This window comes from Chrysochloris asiatica, unplaced genomic scaffold (assembly GCF_000296735.1).
Source record: "Chrysochloris asiatica unplaced genomic scaffold, ChrAsi1.0 scaffold00049, whole genome shotgun sequence".
NCBI classification, from domain to species: Eukaryota; Metazoa; Chordata; class Mammalia; order Afrosoricida; family Chrysochloridae; genus Chrysochloris; species Chrysochloris asiatica.
The window spans coordinates 17,654,423-17,671,016 of NW_006408567.1; the positions used below are offsets into that span (position 1 = coordinate 17,654,423).

Below are 16,594 nucleotides of genomic sequence, written 5' to 3' on the forward strand. Positions count from 1 at the left end.
TCTTCAATTTGTCATTCCCTGCATAGTAAACCATGTGGTTATCAGATTCAAAATGACCAATACCAGTCCATTTTAACTCACTAATGCCTAAGATGGCCAACATAGAAAAAGGAAAACAAACAAAACAACAAAAACCTTGGCATGTGGGTTAATGCGCTAGACTGCAAAGTCAGTTTGAATTACAAGGTCGGTGGTTCAAGCTCACTAGTAACTCCTTAGAAACTCTATACAGGGTCGCTATGGGTTGAAACCGACTCAAAGGTACTTAACAATAACAACAAAATAATTGTGAAAGGTCCCTGGGTGGCACAGATGGTCAAATACTTGTCTACCATGTGAAAGGTTGGTGATTTGAGCCCACCCAGAGGCATTGCTGAAGAAAGGACTAGCAGTCTACCTTAAGAAGTCAGTTGGTAAGATCCCTGTGGAGCTGAGTTCTATTCTGCACACATGGTGTCTGTCACCTTAAGTCTAGGCAACTCAATGAGAACTGGTTTGGCTTTTGGTTTTTGATAACTGTTGTGTTGGCGTGGGTAGTTGTAGGGGAGTTTAGACTTATAATAGAAACAGACGCCATAGCTCAAAGGTCAAATTATAATTAATGGCTTTTCTTTTGCTGAAGAAGGTCAGGCAAAATCAGCCAATGCAGAGCTGAAGAACTGAGGAAAAGATGATTATCCAGTAAATAGTGGTAAACCAGGCCATTCAGAACAAAATGCAAGTTGGCTTCCAGTTGACTCCCAATGGATCAGAGGTTTCCATATTTTTATAGATTGCTAAAGGAAATACATGAGAAAGGGGAGATTGGCTATATCTCCATGCAGAACAAAGTACTTTTCAAGTTCAGCATAAAACTGACACCTAAGAAACACACAAAAAAATCAATATGTGTCACTGTTGTTATTGTTGTGTGCCGTTGAGTCAGTTCTGACTCATAGCAACCCTGTATAGTGTATCTGAGGAGCGGGTTTGAACCTCCGAACTTGCTGTTAGTAATTTAGTGTTTATTCTACAGTGCAACACCAGGACTCTGTATGTGTCCTTACATGAAATAAAAATATGTTTCAAGGCATAAGATAAAAAATAATAAAATTACTATTAACAAAGAAATCCATAAGACATAGGAAGAATATTTGCAAACGACACTAATTTCAGGGCTAATTTCTTTTATATATAGCATAGCTTTACAAACCAATAAGAAAAAGCTAATAGTTCATTAGAAAAATAGAAAATGGGCAGAAAACAAAACACCAATTACTATATTCGGAGTTGCTCAACTATATTCTAAGTTGTTGTTGTTAAATGCTTGCTATTGAGTTAGTTCTGACTCATAGAGACTCTGTATAGGGTTTCTGAGGGGCAGCTGGCGGGTTTGATCTGCCAGTACTACACCATATTTTAAGTAAAGAACTGTAAATGAAAACCAATTTTCACATATCCTACAGACAAAGATCTATGTAGGGCACAACTACCTATCAGTTTGTTGTATGGTGGGGGTCTGTATGTTGCTGTGATGCTGGAAGCTATGCCACTGACATTTCAAATATCAGCAGGGTCACCCATGGTAGACAGGTTTCAGTGGATTTTCCCAACTAAAGAACTAGGAAGGAAGCTCTTGGGATCTGCTTCCAAAAATCATCCAATGAAAACCCTATGGAACTGAACAGGACATTATTTAATGCAGTGCTGAAACATGAGCCCCACCTAGGTTGGAAGGCATTCAAATTACACAGTGGCCACCAGCAATGGATTTGAGCATATTATCAACCAGAAAGATGGTGTAGGACAGGGCATTGGTTCATTCTACTGTAATGAGGTCATCACGAGTTGGAGCTGACTCGAAGGCAACCAACAGCGTGTAGGGCAACTTGGCACACTCTATAAGTAAAATATGCAAACCTCTTTTATTCCATCCATTCTAAATCTAGGAATCTACCCAATGGAAGTCAAGGGGATTCATTGTAGCATTATTTGTAATGGAAAACAAAGTAGGAAGTGACCTTAGTGTCCAGAAATAAAGCATTAGCTATATAAATGATCATACATTGATAAAGTGGAATATGATTTAACAGTTTAAAAAGAATGTCTTAATAAAGATTTACAGCTTATATTAAAAATTTTAAGAGCAATTAACCACATGCAAAGAAACTGTATGTGTAAAAATGTAATTCTTGGAGAGGTGCCGTGAGCTAATGCACTGGACTGCAAAGTCAGTTTGACCTGCAAGGCCAGTGGTTCAAGCTCAGCAGTCACTCCTTGGAAATGCTATACAGGGTGGCTATGGGTTGGAATCTACTTGACAGCCCTTAATAGCAACAACAACAACGGAAATGTGATTATTTGTTAATGGATGTGTATATATGCTTGAGCGAGTCTAGACCATTTCTAGAAAGGCTGACACATAACTGAAGAGTGACGAGAGGAGAGAGGAGTGCTGGAGATTAGGGCATGGGCAGGGTACTTAGTTTTCATTATATATTCTTTTATGCTCTTTGAATTTTGACCATGTGTATTACTTTTAATGTAAAAACATAAAAATGCAAATTTAAAAAAGATGAACAAAAATGAATCCTTTTCTGATGATGAAATGGTTTGCTCTGGGCTACTCTTGGATTCTTTCTCTCAGTACAGTGAGGACAGTGGCAGAGGAATGTGAATATTTTTAGACTTAAGCAGGTCTTGGAAGCAATTCATGCCTCTCCTACCCATTGCTGAGAATTTGCAGGCCCACTCCAGCTATACTGAATCAGAATCTACATTTTAACACGATCCCCAGATCATTCTTATAGTGCCCCAAGTGTACGTAAGAATCACTTGGGGATCTTGTCGAAATGCAGATTCTCCTATCTGGGGTGAAAATACAAATTCTCAGCAGAGGGCTGACCTGGAATGAACTGGCTGGAAGACCTGGACTGAAGTAAATAAAAGGAAATTGATCACAGAGTCTAATCATCTATGTACATGGAAGATTAAAGTGGATACCATCTGGGAAGGGAAGAAATACTATGCTGTAAGAAATGTACTGAATCTGATATTTCTAACTTACAACCTCTGAGTTCATGTTTTTGTATTAAATCATGACACTCTGTAGATCCTAAATTATGGATTTCATCTTGGATCTCAAATACATATACAGTCAGATGCCAGGAAATAAATGATAGGGACATGGAGGAGTATAAAGAAATAGTGCTGGGATGGGAGTGAGGTGGCTGATGGTCAAACCTGGAAAGCATCCTTATTATGCATTAAATTATATTCCCAAATATGTGTGGAGTCCTGGTGTGGCACTGCAGGTTAATGCGCTGGACTGCTACGTTGATTTGAACCACAGGTTGGCAGATCAAGCTCACAAGTTGTTCCTTGGAAACCCTATACAGGGTCGCTATGAGTTGGAATTGACTAGATGGCACTCAACAACAATAACATTGTAATGACCTTATATATGATGTCATGTCTTGTCATCACCTCCTTTAGTGTAATCCAACCACCTTGTATAATTTATTGCAATGCAATGTAATTTGGCCAATCCCTTGGCGTCATACCAGTGTAGTATGGACCCTAAACCTAATCACTCCTGAGTTATGTAAAGAGCAGCATAGACACAAACTGAGGAAAACAGATGTTGTATGAAGATCACCAAGAACCAAAGAATGCCCAGAGCTGCTAGTAAGTAAAGAATCAACGCTGTTGAGACTAATTGGGTCTTTTAGCCTCTAGAACTGTAAGAAAATAAATTTCTGTTCTGGTATGGCACTGTAGGAAAAGCACTAGGCCTCAAGGTTGGTTTCAAACTAACCAGATGCTCCTCGGAAATCCTATACAGGGTCGTTATGTGCTGGGGACAGCATACTCAGACCCTGGGTTGATCAGTGGCAGCCCCATTAAACCACCTCTAAATATAATGTTTAACCCAGATGCTCTCCCTCCTCCTGAAAGTATATAGGAATATTAAGAACAATGTAGCATTTTAGGTATAGATAAATGAAGCCCGGTGCCTGAGATCTTGCTCACAAACAAAAGTGCTAAGTGTACAGAGACAGCTTGGCTCCTTTTAGGAACCTTGCTTTATGTTATGTATCCTTAAGAAACTGCCCATTGCTACTCTAGATCATTTAAACCTAAAAGTTAATATATAACAGCTTGATTGAACCTTTTTTTCTGTAAAAATAAAAATGTTAGATTGTTAAGAAAAACTATGAATATATCTTAAAATTTGTTCCTATAATCATTATGTCCTGTTTTGAATGATTAATCACATTTCAGTTCCGTATCCTGCCTTAATCACATCCTCCCTTTGTGAATTACATCCTTCCTTTGTAACAAATCCCTCCCTAAAAAAGAGAATAAAAGGCTGAGGTAAAGTGAGTTCTGCATGCAATGCTGTGCAATGCTGTGCAATGCTAAGCAATATGTTTGCAGATCTGTTTACCTGCCAGCTTGCATCATATCTGTGTATCTGTCTTTTTTGTATATACTTCGCCTCTCTCTTTCTCTATCACTTTCGCCGCCAGATCTCCCTTCTTTGTGACACCCACACTTCCTTGTCGAGGCGGGACCCTGACATAGGACCTTAACAGTTATGAGTTGAAACCGACTTGAAGGCACTTAACAACAACAACAAAGACACTGTTGCAGTAGCACTAGGTAGTTGAGACAACCTCTTTGCTAACTATGCAAATTCAAACTGCTAGGAAATACTCTTATGGGTTTTTTTTTTTGAGGCAATGCTAAAAAATAGAATAAAGTTTGTGTCTGAGGAAAGTGAGACCACAGGGTGGGCCCTGAGGACAGTAGGGGCATCTTCCTCTCCCATCACTTAATACAATGGCCTCAGGGCTTTGTGAGGAATCCCTGGGAGGCACAAACAGTTAAACACTAGACTACTAACTGGAAGGTGGGCAGTTCAAATCCATCCAGAGCTGCATTAGAAGACAGTCCTGGCAATCTTCTTCTGAAAGGTCAGATCCACTTAAAACCCTTTGGAGAGCAGCTCTGCTCTGTAACACATGGAGTCGCCATGAGTAGGAATCAACTCCATGGCAACTGGAAGGATCTTGGAGGTGCTGACTTGGTTTAGAACAGCTTGAGGATCTTCCTAACCCAGGATGGTCTGGGCTGGTTGGCTGAAGGCAAGATTAGCTCATAGTTGGGGTCCAGTCAATACCCTGCAACATGGGATTCTATGCCACATCACAAATGTTCTAGATATAGAGGTTTGTCCCTTCAAGTTGCAATACAAATAAACAAACACATCAATACGGAGGTCAGAAGTCTTTCTAAATTGTGTGGTACACACTTCCCTTTCTTCCCAAGCAAACTCTACTGAGCATCATTTAACTTTTTTCTTAATGTTTCCTATGTCCCATCTTTCAGAAACCTCAACTATGGTTTTGCCCTTTAATGCAGCCCTGTGCCCAGAAGAAAGGAGGGTAGGAATGTTGGCTAAGGCTCTCTAATAAATGGTTCCAGACAGCTATCCTCTGTACATTTTTGTTTGACTTTTTAGCTGTTGGCTATTTCACTCACTTCTGTTTAGTTTCCTGGGGAATCTCTAATAATGTACCACAAACTGTATGGCTTAACACAACAGAAATGCGTTTTTCTCAGAGTTCTGGAAACTGGAAATTCAAAACTAAGGTTTTGGCACGACAGCTTCCACTGAAGTCTCTAAGGGAGGACCTTGACTTGGTTTTTTTAGAGTCTGGTGGTTGCTGACTGTCAAGGATTAAACTGTGTCCTATCAAAATATGTGTGAGTTTGGCTGGACCATGATTCCCTGTAATGTGGCAGGTATGCAATGATCTTCCATGACGTGATCTGAGGTGACAGGCCAATAAGAGGATTTATGGTGGGCTGCAGTACCCTGACTGGTGCAGCGCTGGAGGCACTCACTCATCTATTCCAAGAAATTTGGAAGACAGCAACCTGGCCAACTGATTGGAAGAGATCCATATTTGTGCCCATTCCAAAGAGAAGTAATCCAATGGAATGCATAAATCATTTAACAATATCGTTAGTATCTCGTGTAAATAAAATTTTGTTGAAGATCATTTAAAAATGATAGTAGCAGTACTGGGATCTGTCAGAACTTCAAACTGGGTTCAGAAGAGGACTTTTAATTTGGGATATCATTGCTGAAGTTGATGGATCTTGGCTGAAAGCAAGTTTACTTTATTGACTATGCAAAGACATTTGATTGTGTGGATCATAACAAACTATGTATAACATTATGAAGAATGAGTATTCCAGAACACTTCATTGTGCTCATAAGGGACATATACATAGACCAAGAGGCAGTATTTAGGACGGCACAAGAGAACTGTAAAGATTTACAGTCTTGGAAACTGTATATAAGATTGCTTGAGTTGAGATCAACTCAGTTGCAGTGGGTTAATGCATATACTTAGGAGTGGTATGTTATGACTAAGGTGTAGCTACCAAAAGGATAGATTAAAAAATATAGACTTTATATATGTTTTGTTAAATGCTGTCAAGTTGGTTCCAACTCATAATGACCCTGTATAGGGTTTCTGATGAGTGGTTGGTGGGTTTGAATCACCAACCTCGTGGTCAACAGTGCAGTGCTTATCCTTTATGGAGTCCTGGTATGATGCTGTAGGATAAGCACCGGGCTGCTAACCATGAGTTGGTCATTCAAGCCCACTTGTCACTCCTTGAAAACCCTACACAGGGTGGCTATGAGTTGGAACTGGCTCAATGGCATTCAACAACAGCATAACACACACATATATATTTTGTTGTTGTTAAGTGTCATTGATTCAATTCCTACCCACAGCAACCCTATACAGGGTTTCCAAGGAGCTGCTGGTGAGCTTGAACCACCGACCTTGCAGTTCAAATGATTTTGCCGTCTGACACATTAGTCCACAATGCCACACCAGGACTACAACATATACATAATTTATATATATTTAAAATATATAAATGTATTTATATATAAAATTATATATATAATTCCTCATTCTGTCACTCTCTACCTTTTGCTTAGGGCATTTAGACCACTTACATTTAAGGCTATTACTGAAAATGGTCTATTTTACTCATTTTGCTATTTGTTTTTTGAGTGTTTTGCATCCTCTTTTAAAATTCTGAGTTTTTGTTTGTATTTTGCTGTTTTATTGTGATGAGTCTTTTTGCTTTCTTCGTTTTCTTCTCATTGTTTTTTTCTTGGTGATGCTTAGTGGCTACCACATATCTTACATTACACAACTCAAAATTGTTACAATACTTAACATATGAACATGAATTACTATATAACCCTAACACAATACACTTATTCCTCATATATTCCTTCTTCCTCCATTTCTGTTGGTGTGTCTCCATCAACATCAACACACATCCTATATTTGTGCTTATTTCTCATAAACTTTATGTGTTGTTTTCAGGATTTAACTAGTGAGTTTTTACCCCTGAAAATATCATATACTTGGTTCTTAAGATTATTTCATGTTGTTGCACTTTTTGGAGATCACATTCTCTCTCTCTCATTTATTTATTTACTTATTCTCTACCTCTATTCTCTGTATGTTGTTGCTGTTAAGTGCTGTCGAGGGGATTCCAACCCATAGCAACCCTGTACAGGGTTTCTGAGGCTGTAAATCTTACGGGAGCAGAAAGCCTCATCTTTCTCCCACGGAGCAGCTGGTAATTTCAAACTGCTGACCTTAAGGTTTGCAGCCCGATTCATAACCACTACGCTACCAGAGCTCCTTATTCTCTGTATAGATATGAGCACTTTCCTCATTATTTTTGAATGACAACTTTGCTGGGTAAAGAATTATTGGTTGGTAATAGTTTCAGTTTAGTGTTTTATATATGTCAATCCATTGTCTTCTAGCATCTAGAGTTTCTGGAAGAAATCTGCACAGATTTGTATGAAAGATACTTGGTATGTTATTGTGTTTTTCTCTTGCTACTTTCAGAATTCTTTCCTTGTAGTTGTTTTTCAAGAATGTTATTAGGATATGGAATATAGGTGATCTTTTTGTGTCTCATTTTACTGGGGTCCATTTAGCTTCCTGCATTTGCAAACTTGGTTCTTTGTTCGGGTCTAGGGAATTCTCTCTGGTTATTTCTTGGAAAGTCTTTTATATGCCTTTATTGTTGTCATTGAAGCCCTGGTGTAGCACTGTAGGGTAAGCACTGGACCAAAAAGTTGGTTTGAATTGCAAGGTCAGTGGTTAAAACTCACCGGCTGCTCCTGGGAAATGCTATACAGGGTTGCTATGAGTCAGAACCAACTCGACAGTACTTAACAACAACTTGTCATTATGCTCTGGGATTCTAATAATTCTAAAGTTAGATTTCTTAATTGAACCCCATATTTCCTTCTGCATTTGTTTGTTTATTCCTCCCCCCCCCCGCCTTTCATTTCTCTTAAGATTTTCTAAGTTCAGTTATTTTGTTTTCCAATTCATTTATTTTGCCTTCTGTCTGTTGGACTCTTTTGTTGAGTATTTTTCTTGCTTTTTCTACTTCAGTTACTTTATTTTTCAGTTCCAGTAACTCTCTATCTCTTTTTAATTTTGATGTTTTCAGCTTCCTTATTCAGTCTTTCATTCTGTTCTTCCATTTGTTTCCAATCTCTGCTAGTTTGTTTTCTGTGTGCTTTTTTCTTTCTTTAAATGTATTTAGCACTCTGGTCTGAAAATAATAAATTCTTTGTGTTAGTCAGTCTGCCATAGGAGAAATTTACTCTTTTTCATGTTTTGATATGATTGATCCTTCTTGTATAATTTTATGTACTTCACTATTTTTTTGCTGACTTGGGGCATTTTGTTATCTTTTTATTTTTCTTTAAACTTTGTATTTTGTGTGTGTGTGTGGAAATTTTTCCTATAGGGTGCTCTGGTAGTAGAGTGGACAAGCACCTGATTGCAAACCAAAAGGCTGGAACCATCCTCCACCAACCTCCACCAACAGGAGAAAGATGCAGCAGCTCACTATGCAAAGACTCAGAGCTCTGGAAAGCTCATGGGCAGCTCCACACCACCTTATAGGGGCTATAGGAGACACGATTGAACTAGCAGCAAGTCAAGCCTTTGACTTCTTTCCCTTAGAACCACTAGAGGACAATTTTCTCCTTAGGTTTTTTTTTCAGTGAGTTCTGGATGCTTGATCTGGAGTTCTGGATGCTTGATCTCTGAAATTCAATGATGCACAAGAGGGAGGTCTAACTGGTCATAGATGACGCCATAAGCAGTGGGGCTTGATTTTCCTGTGGCACAGGTAGGGGGCTGTCTATGTCTTTCCCTCATAGGTACCCCTTCATAGGCTCTTCTGTGTGAGAAGAGAGCCAGCCATTTTCCTCTGTGTTGCCTGTCAGTCTGAAGTATTTCCCTTGCCGTGCTATCCTTCATTTTTTCCTGGTTCTAATTTCCATCTCACAGTGCTTCGATATCCCTTCACCATCTCTCAAATGTGGTTCAGGAACTCCCACACTCAATTTGTTATTGTTGTTGTTAGATGTCATTGTACAACAAAGCGAAACACTGACCAGCCTGGGCCAACCTCACTATTGTTACCATGCTTGAGTCTAATGATGCTGCCACTTGGCCAATCCATCTCGTTGGGGGTCTTCCTCTTCTCCAGTGACTGGTCCCTCCTGATGATATGTCTGAAGTATGAGAGATGAAGTTTGGCCATCTTGGCCTCTAAGAAGCACTCTGGCTGCACTTCTTCCAATACAGATCTGTTGGTTCTTTTGGCAGCGCATGGCACTATTCATATTCTTCTCCAACACCATAACTCAAAAGCATCAATTCTTCTATGGTATGGTATTCCTTATTCACTGTCCAGCTTTCACATGCATATGAGGCTATTGAAAATACCATGGCTTGGGTGAGGCACACCTTAGTCCTTAAGCTGACATCTTTGTTCTTCAACACTTAAAAAAGGTCTTGTGCAGCAGATTTGCCTAATGCAATATGTTGTTTGATCTCTTGACTGCTGCTACCATGAGTGTTGATGTTTGATCCAAGAAGAATGAAGTCCTTGACAACTTCAATTTTTTTTTTCTGTTGATAAGAATGTTGTTTATTGGTCCAGTGGTGAGGACTTTTGTTTTCTCTACATTGAGTTGTGGTTTTTTTATATTTGTATTATATTTTATATGTGTTATATTTGCCTAATATAATACATTCAATAATTTGCCCAGATATTTTTTCAATAACAAAAGATGAGGCTAGAATTTTTTCTTCAGTTCCTCCAGCTTGAGAAATGCTGAGTGTGTTCTTCCTTTTTGGTTTTCTGATTTCAGATCTTTGCACATTTTGTTGTAATATCTGGCTTTATCTTCTTGAGCTGACCTTTGAAATTTTCTGTTCAGCTCTTAGACCTCTTCATTTGTTCCATTTGGTTTAGCATCTCTATGCTTTAGACAGCATAAGAGATGACTATACACATGGACCTCACCAGGTGGAATACATAGAAATCAAATTGACTACATCTGTGGAAGGAGAAGATGGAAAAGCTCCATTTCTTCAGTGAAAACAAGGCCAGGGGCAGACTGTGGAACAGACCATCAATTACTCATATGCAAATTCAAACTGAAGCTAAAGAAAATGAAAACAAGTCCACGAGAGCCAAAATATGACCTTGAATATATCCCACCTGAATTTAGAGATCATCTGAAGAACAGATTTGATACATTAAACACTGAAGACCAAAGACCAGAAGAGTTGTGGGATGACATCAAGAACATCATACAGGAAGAAAGCAAAAAGTCATTAAGAAGATAAGAAAGAAGGAAAAGGTCAAAATGGATGTCAGAAGAGACACTAACCATTAGAGAGACGCAAATCAAAACAACAATGAGATATCACTCACACCAGAAATAATAGCAAAAAAAAAAAAAAAAAAGAGGACAATAAGTGTTGGTGATGATATGGAGAGACTGGGACGCTTCTGCATTGCTGGTGGGATTGCAAAATGGTCCACCTCTCTGGAAAACAATATGATGCTTCCTCAGAAGGTTGGAAATAGAGATACCTTATGATCCAGCAATTCCTCTACTTGGTATTTATCCACAAGAAATAGAAGCCATAATGTGAGTAGATATATGCACACCAATGTTCACAGCAGCACTATTTACAATAGCAAAAAGATGGAGACAGCCTAAGTGCCCATCAACTGAAGAATGGATAAACAAACTTTGGTACATACACACAATGGAATACTACCCTACCCTGAAGAATAACAAGGAAAACAGCAAACCATCGCATAACATGGATGAACCTTGAGGACATTATGCTGAGTGAAATCAGTCAGTTGCAAAAGGAGAAATACGACACAGAGCCATTATTGTAAAATATTAAGAAAAAGCACCCACACTAAAAGGGGGAAAAAAGAAAAAGAGTATATATGTATCCATACATGTGTTGGGAGTCACTGGGTGGTTCAAACAGTTTAAAGGATTGGGTCCTCCTAGACATGCCTTAGATGAAAGACTCAGTGGTGTACTTATAAAAACTTGGTCACTGAAGCTCCTATGAAGCAGAGTTCTACTCTAACACACTTAGAATTGCTCTGAGTTGGAATTGACTTAATGGCTACTGGTTTGCTGGTTATATACAAATACTGAATGTATCTTTAATATAGTTGAATGATAGTGAAATAACACATACACATTTGTCAATTTGCCCTCCATCATGCTTCCTTGGATCTGATAGTTCACCTTTTGTCACCTTGTCTATTAAGTAACTTTTCTAAAATAGTCATACTAAGAAAAAGTACTTACTCAGCCACAATGTCCGATTCTCAGCCAAGAACATTTGCAAACAAGTTTCATTAATAAATAACTTCAGGGATCTTATCTGACACCTGCATCCCTTCTCCCACCCCTTTGGTGATTAGAATCCAACATCAGAAGCAAGCCTTGTCAGCAGTGGGTGGTGTTCCAGTGTTCCATTGGGGTGATAACTAAGGGAGCAATTCTCTAGGAAAAGCACTTCATCAGAAGACTTGTGTTCATGTCTTGACTCTGCTGTTCATTAGCTGTGTCCTTAAATAAGCCATCTGACCCTCTGGAACCTCTGTTACTTTATCTGATGAGAAGGGATAGTACTGCCACACTGGGTTTTGATATTGATTCAACAAGGTGATATAAATGAGTCTAACAGAGCATCTGAAATGTAGTAGACAATCAAAAAAAAAAAAAAGATTGCTTTTAAAACACTGGTATATCTCTAATACATAGGGGTTTGGTTGTTGTTGTCAGTTGCCACTGTGTTGGCTTCAACTCATAGTGATTGGTGTATAATAGATAAAACGTTGCCTCGTGCCAGCTTCAAGATTGTTGGTATGCTAAAGTTCATTGCAACTGTTGTGTCAATCCATGTCATTGAGGTTTCCCTAGCTTTTATTGACACTCTCTCTACTTGAGCAAATACCATGTCCTTTCCTAGTGACTAGTTCTTTCCTGAGAATGTGTGCAAAGAAAGCAAACTAAAGTTTCACCATGCTCTCTTCTAAGGAGCATTCTGAGTGTATTTATTCTAAGACTGATTTATTCATACTCTGGCAGTCCATGGTATATTCAATATTCTTTGACAGCACTACAATTCTAATGCATCAATATCTTTTCTCTCCTTTTTTATGACTACTTAACTTTCATATGCATACCAGGCCATTGAAAAGACTGTGGATTGGGTTAGATGCACCTTGGTCATCAGAATAGCATCTGTGCTTTGTAAAAATTTAAAAAGGTTATACTCGCATGCAAAATGATAGAGTGTTCAAGCATCTAAACATGGCGTATTAGAAAAAGTGCTTATCTTTCTTTTTAGTTGGTAGTTTTTCTTTCTTAAATTGAATCCCGTCGACAGACACTGGGGAATCCATCACATATAATTCAGATACATTGAAACACTTTAGCTCTAAAATTACCTTTATAAGAAAAAAAAAAATCTGTCTACTAAGCCTTATAGGAAATAAGCTAAGCAAAAGGTTTGCTTTTTCAGTTTTATACCTGAAACAGATCAAACAAGAAGCATACCTTCCATCATGTATGGTAGGACTCAGTGAATAAAAATCAGAAGACATCCAGAATCATTAAATATGCTATAAATAGAACAAAAAGACTTTTCAATTACCTGGCACTTGTCTATCTGGCAATATTATGCATCTAGAGTCTAGAATATGACAAAGAACCTGAAAGTAAGGGGAGAAATGCTTCTAAGCAATCACAGAAGAATCAATGTTCATGCTTTCAATACTATGCATTTCACCACAGTATCTAAGACAGATGCAAAAATAAGCAGGTGAAGGTGTACAGCAACAGTGAGGGAGAACTTCTATTTACTACCTCAGCAACTAACCCACTGAGCAACAAATCGAGCATAGATCGAGATCTCAGAACTCCAGAGAGCAATTGAGGATCTGGAGAGTTGGGATAAATGCAGAAGCAAGGAAGAGGTGAAACAGGATGGCACAGAAGCAGAAAGAACTTCACACTATTATCAGGAGGATTCACTCACCAAACCATTTTGAGATGGAACTAGGTAACACCCCAAACAGGAAACGCAGAAAGGAAGCTAATCTGAAGACGCTATAGCTTGATTTTTTTGTTGTTGCAGAAAGCATCAAGAGAAGATGGAAGGAATACACAGAGTCACGGTACCAAAAGGAAATGATTAATGTTCAGCAGTTTCAAGAGGTAGCATATGATCAAGAGCCAATGATACTGAATGAGGAAGTTCAAGGTGCGTTGAAGGAATTGACAAAGAACAAGGCACCAGGAATTGATGGAATACAAATTGAAATCTTTCAAGAAAGTGAGGTGGCACAGAAGGCACTCACTCATCTCTGCCAAGAAATTTGGAAGACAACTATCTGGCTGACTGATTGGAAGAGATCCATATTTGTGCCCTTTCCAAAGAGAGGTGACCCAACGGAATGTGGAAATCATCGGACAATTTCTTTTATATCCCATGCGAGTAAAGTTTTACTAAAGGTAATACAGAAATGGCTGCAAGCATACATTGACAGAGAACTTCCAGAGGTTCAAACTGGATTTAGAAGAGGCCATGGAACGATAGATATCATTGCTGATGGATCTTCTCTGAAAGCAGAGAACATCAGAAAGATGTTTACCTGTGCTTTATTGACTACGCAAAGGCTTTCGATTGTGTAGCTCATGACAAGCTATGGACAACATTGCTAAGTATGAGTATTCCGGAACACTTAATTGTGCTCATGAGGAATCTGTACCCGGACCAAGAAGCAGTTATTCGAACAGAACATGGGAACACTGAATGGTTTAAAATTAACAAAGGTGTGTGACAGGGTTGTATTCTTTCAACATACTTATTTAACCTGTATGCTGAGCAAATAATCCGAGAAGCTGGGTTATATTAAAACAAAACAAAACATGGCATCAGAATTGAAGAAAGACTCATTAACAACCTGTGATATGCAGATGATACAAACTTGCTTGCTGAAAGTGAAGAGGACTTAAAACATTTACTGATGAAGATCAAAGAGCACAACCTTCGGTATGGATTACAGCTCAATGTAAAGAAAACAAAAATTCTCACCACTGGACCAATAAACAGCATTCTTATCAATGGAGAAAAGATTGAAATTGTCAAGGACTTCATTCTTCTTGGATCAACTATCAACACTCACGGAAGCAGCAGTCAAGAGATCAAACGACGTATTGCATTAGGCAAATCTGCTGCACAAGACCTTTTTAAAGTGTTGAAGAGCAAAGATGTCAGCTTGGGGACTAAGGTGCGCCTGACCCAAGCCATGGTATTTTCAATAACCTCATATGGATGCGAAAGCTGGACAGTGAATAAGGAAGACCATAGAAGATTGATGTCTATGATTTATGGTGATGGAGGAGAATATTGAAAGTGCCGTGGGCTGCCAAAAGAACCAATAGATCCATTTTGGAAGAAGTGCAGCCAGAGTGCTCCTTGGAGGCCAAGATCGTCAAACTTCGTCTCTCATACTTTGGACATATTGTCAGGAGGGACCAGTCGCTGGAGAAGGATATAATGTTTAGTAAGGTGGAGTGTCAGAGACAAAGAGGAAGACCCCCAATGACATGGATTGGCCAAGTGGCAGCATCGACAGTAGTGAGGTTGGCCCAGGATCTGGCAGTGTTTCGTTCTGCTGTGCATAAGGTCACTATGAGTTGGTACTGACTCGATGGCACCTAACAACAACAACGGCTAGTGATCGTGAACATTTCTTCATATATTTGTTGACTGCCTGGATCTCCTTAATTGGGTTATTTGTCCTTTTCTTGTAGAGGTGTTGTATGTCCCTATATATTTTGGAAATTATTCCCTTGTCTGATGTGTCATTGCAAAAGATTTTGTCCCATTCAGTGGGCTCCCTTTTTACTCTTCTGATGAAGTTTTTTGACTCACATAAGTTTTTAATTTTTAGCATGTGCCATTGATCTATTTTTGTCTATTTATGTTTGTGTAAATTTCAAAATGTTTGGTAGTCTGTGTATGCCCTGTATTAATGCTCTCATATTTTCCCTATTTTTTCACTGATGACCTTTGTAATTCTGGGATTCACATTGAGGCCTTTAATCCATGCTGTTGGTTTTTGTATAAGGCGTGAGGTAAAGGTCTTGTTTCAGTCTTTTGAATATCACTTTCCAATTCTGCCATCACCATCTGTTGAAGAGACCATCTCCTCCCTATGCAATATACTTAGGTACTTTGTCAAAAATCAGTTGGCTGTGTGTGGATAGTTTAATTTCTGGAATCCCTATTCTGTTTCATTGATTTATGTGTCTTTCATATTACCAGTACCAGGCTTTTTTGACCACTGTAGCCATGTAGTAACTTTTGAAAACAGGGAGTGAGAGGCTTCCCACCCTGTTCTTCTTCTTAAGCAGTGCTTTGCTTTTCCTTGGTCTTTTTCCTTTCCATATAAAGTTTGTAATTGTTTTTTCCATCTCTTTGAAGAATGCTGTTGGAATCTGGATTGAGATTGCATTATATGTGTAAATTGCTTTGGGCAGTATTGACATTTTCACAATGTTAAGTCTTCCTCTTCAAGAGCATGGTATATTCTTCCATTTTTGTAGGTCTCTTTTGGTTTCTTGTAGTAGTGTTTTGTAATTTTCTTTGTATAGGTCCTTTGTTATCTGGTTACATTTATTCCTAGATATTTCATCCTTTGCGTGGCTATTGTAAATGGTATTGTTTTCCTAGTCTTTTTCAGCACTGTTGTTATTGGTATAGAAGAATCCAATTGATTTTTGGATGTTGATCTTATACTCTGCCACTTTGCTGAATCCTCCAATGAGGTCTAGTAGCTTTTTTACTGAGTCTTTCGGGTTTTCTATGTATAGGATCGTATCATCTGCAAATAGAGTTTTACTTCCTCTTTGCCAATTTGGATTATCTTGATTTCCCTATCTTGCCATATACCTCTGGCTAAGACTTACAGCACAATATTGAATAAGAGTGGTGACAGAGGGCATCCTTGTCTGGTTCCTGTTCGCAGAGGGAAGGCTTTTAGTTTCTCTCCATTGAGAGTAATGTAGGCTGTTGGTTTTGTATATATGCTCTTGATTATGTTGAGGAATTTCCCTTCAATTCCTACT

At 38.7% G+C, this 16,594-nt stretch overlaps 1 protein-coding gene across 1 annotated transcript in view; it reads right to left on the minus strand.

The window, feature by feature from the left end:
• KCNJ6 (potassium inwardly-rectifying channel, subfamily J, member 6) overlaps nt 1-16,594 on the minus strand; it is a 489,304-nt gene that overhangs the window by 92,574 nt on the left and 380,136 nt on the right. The window lies entirely within an intron of this gene.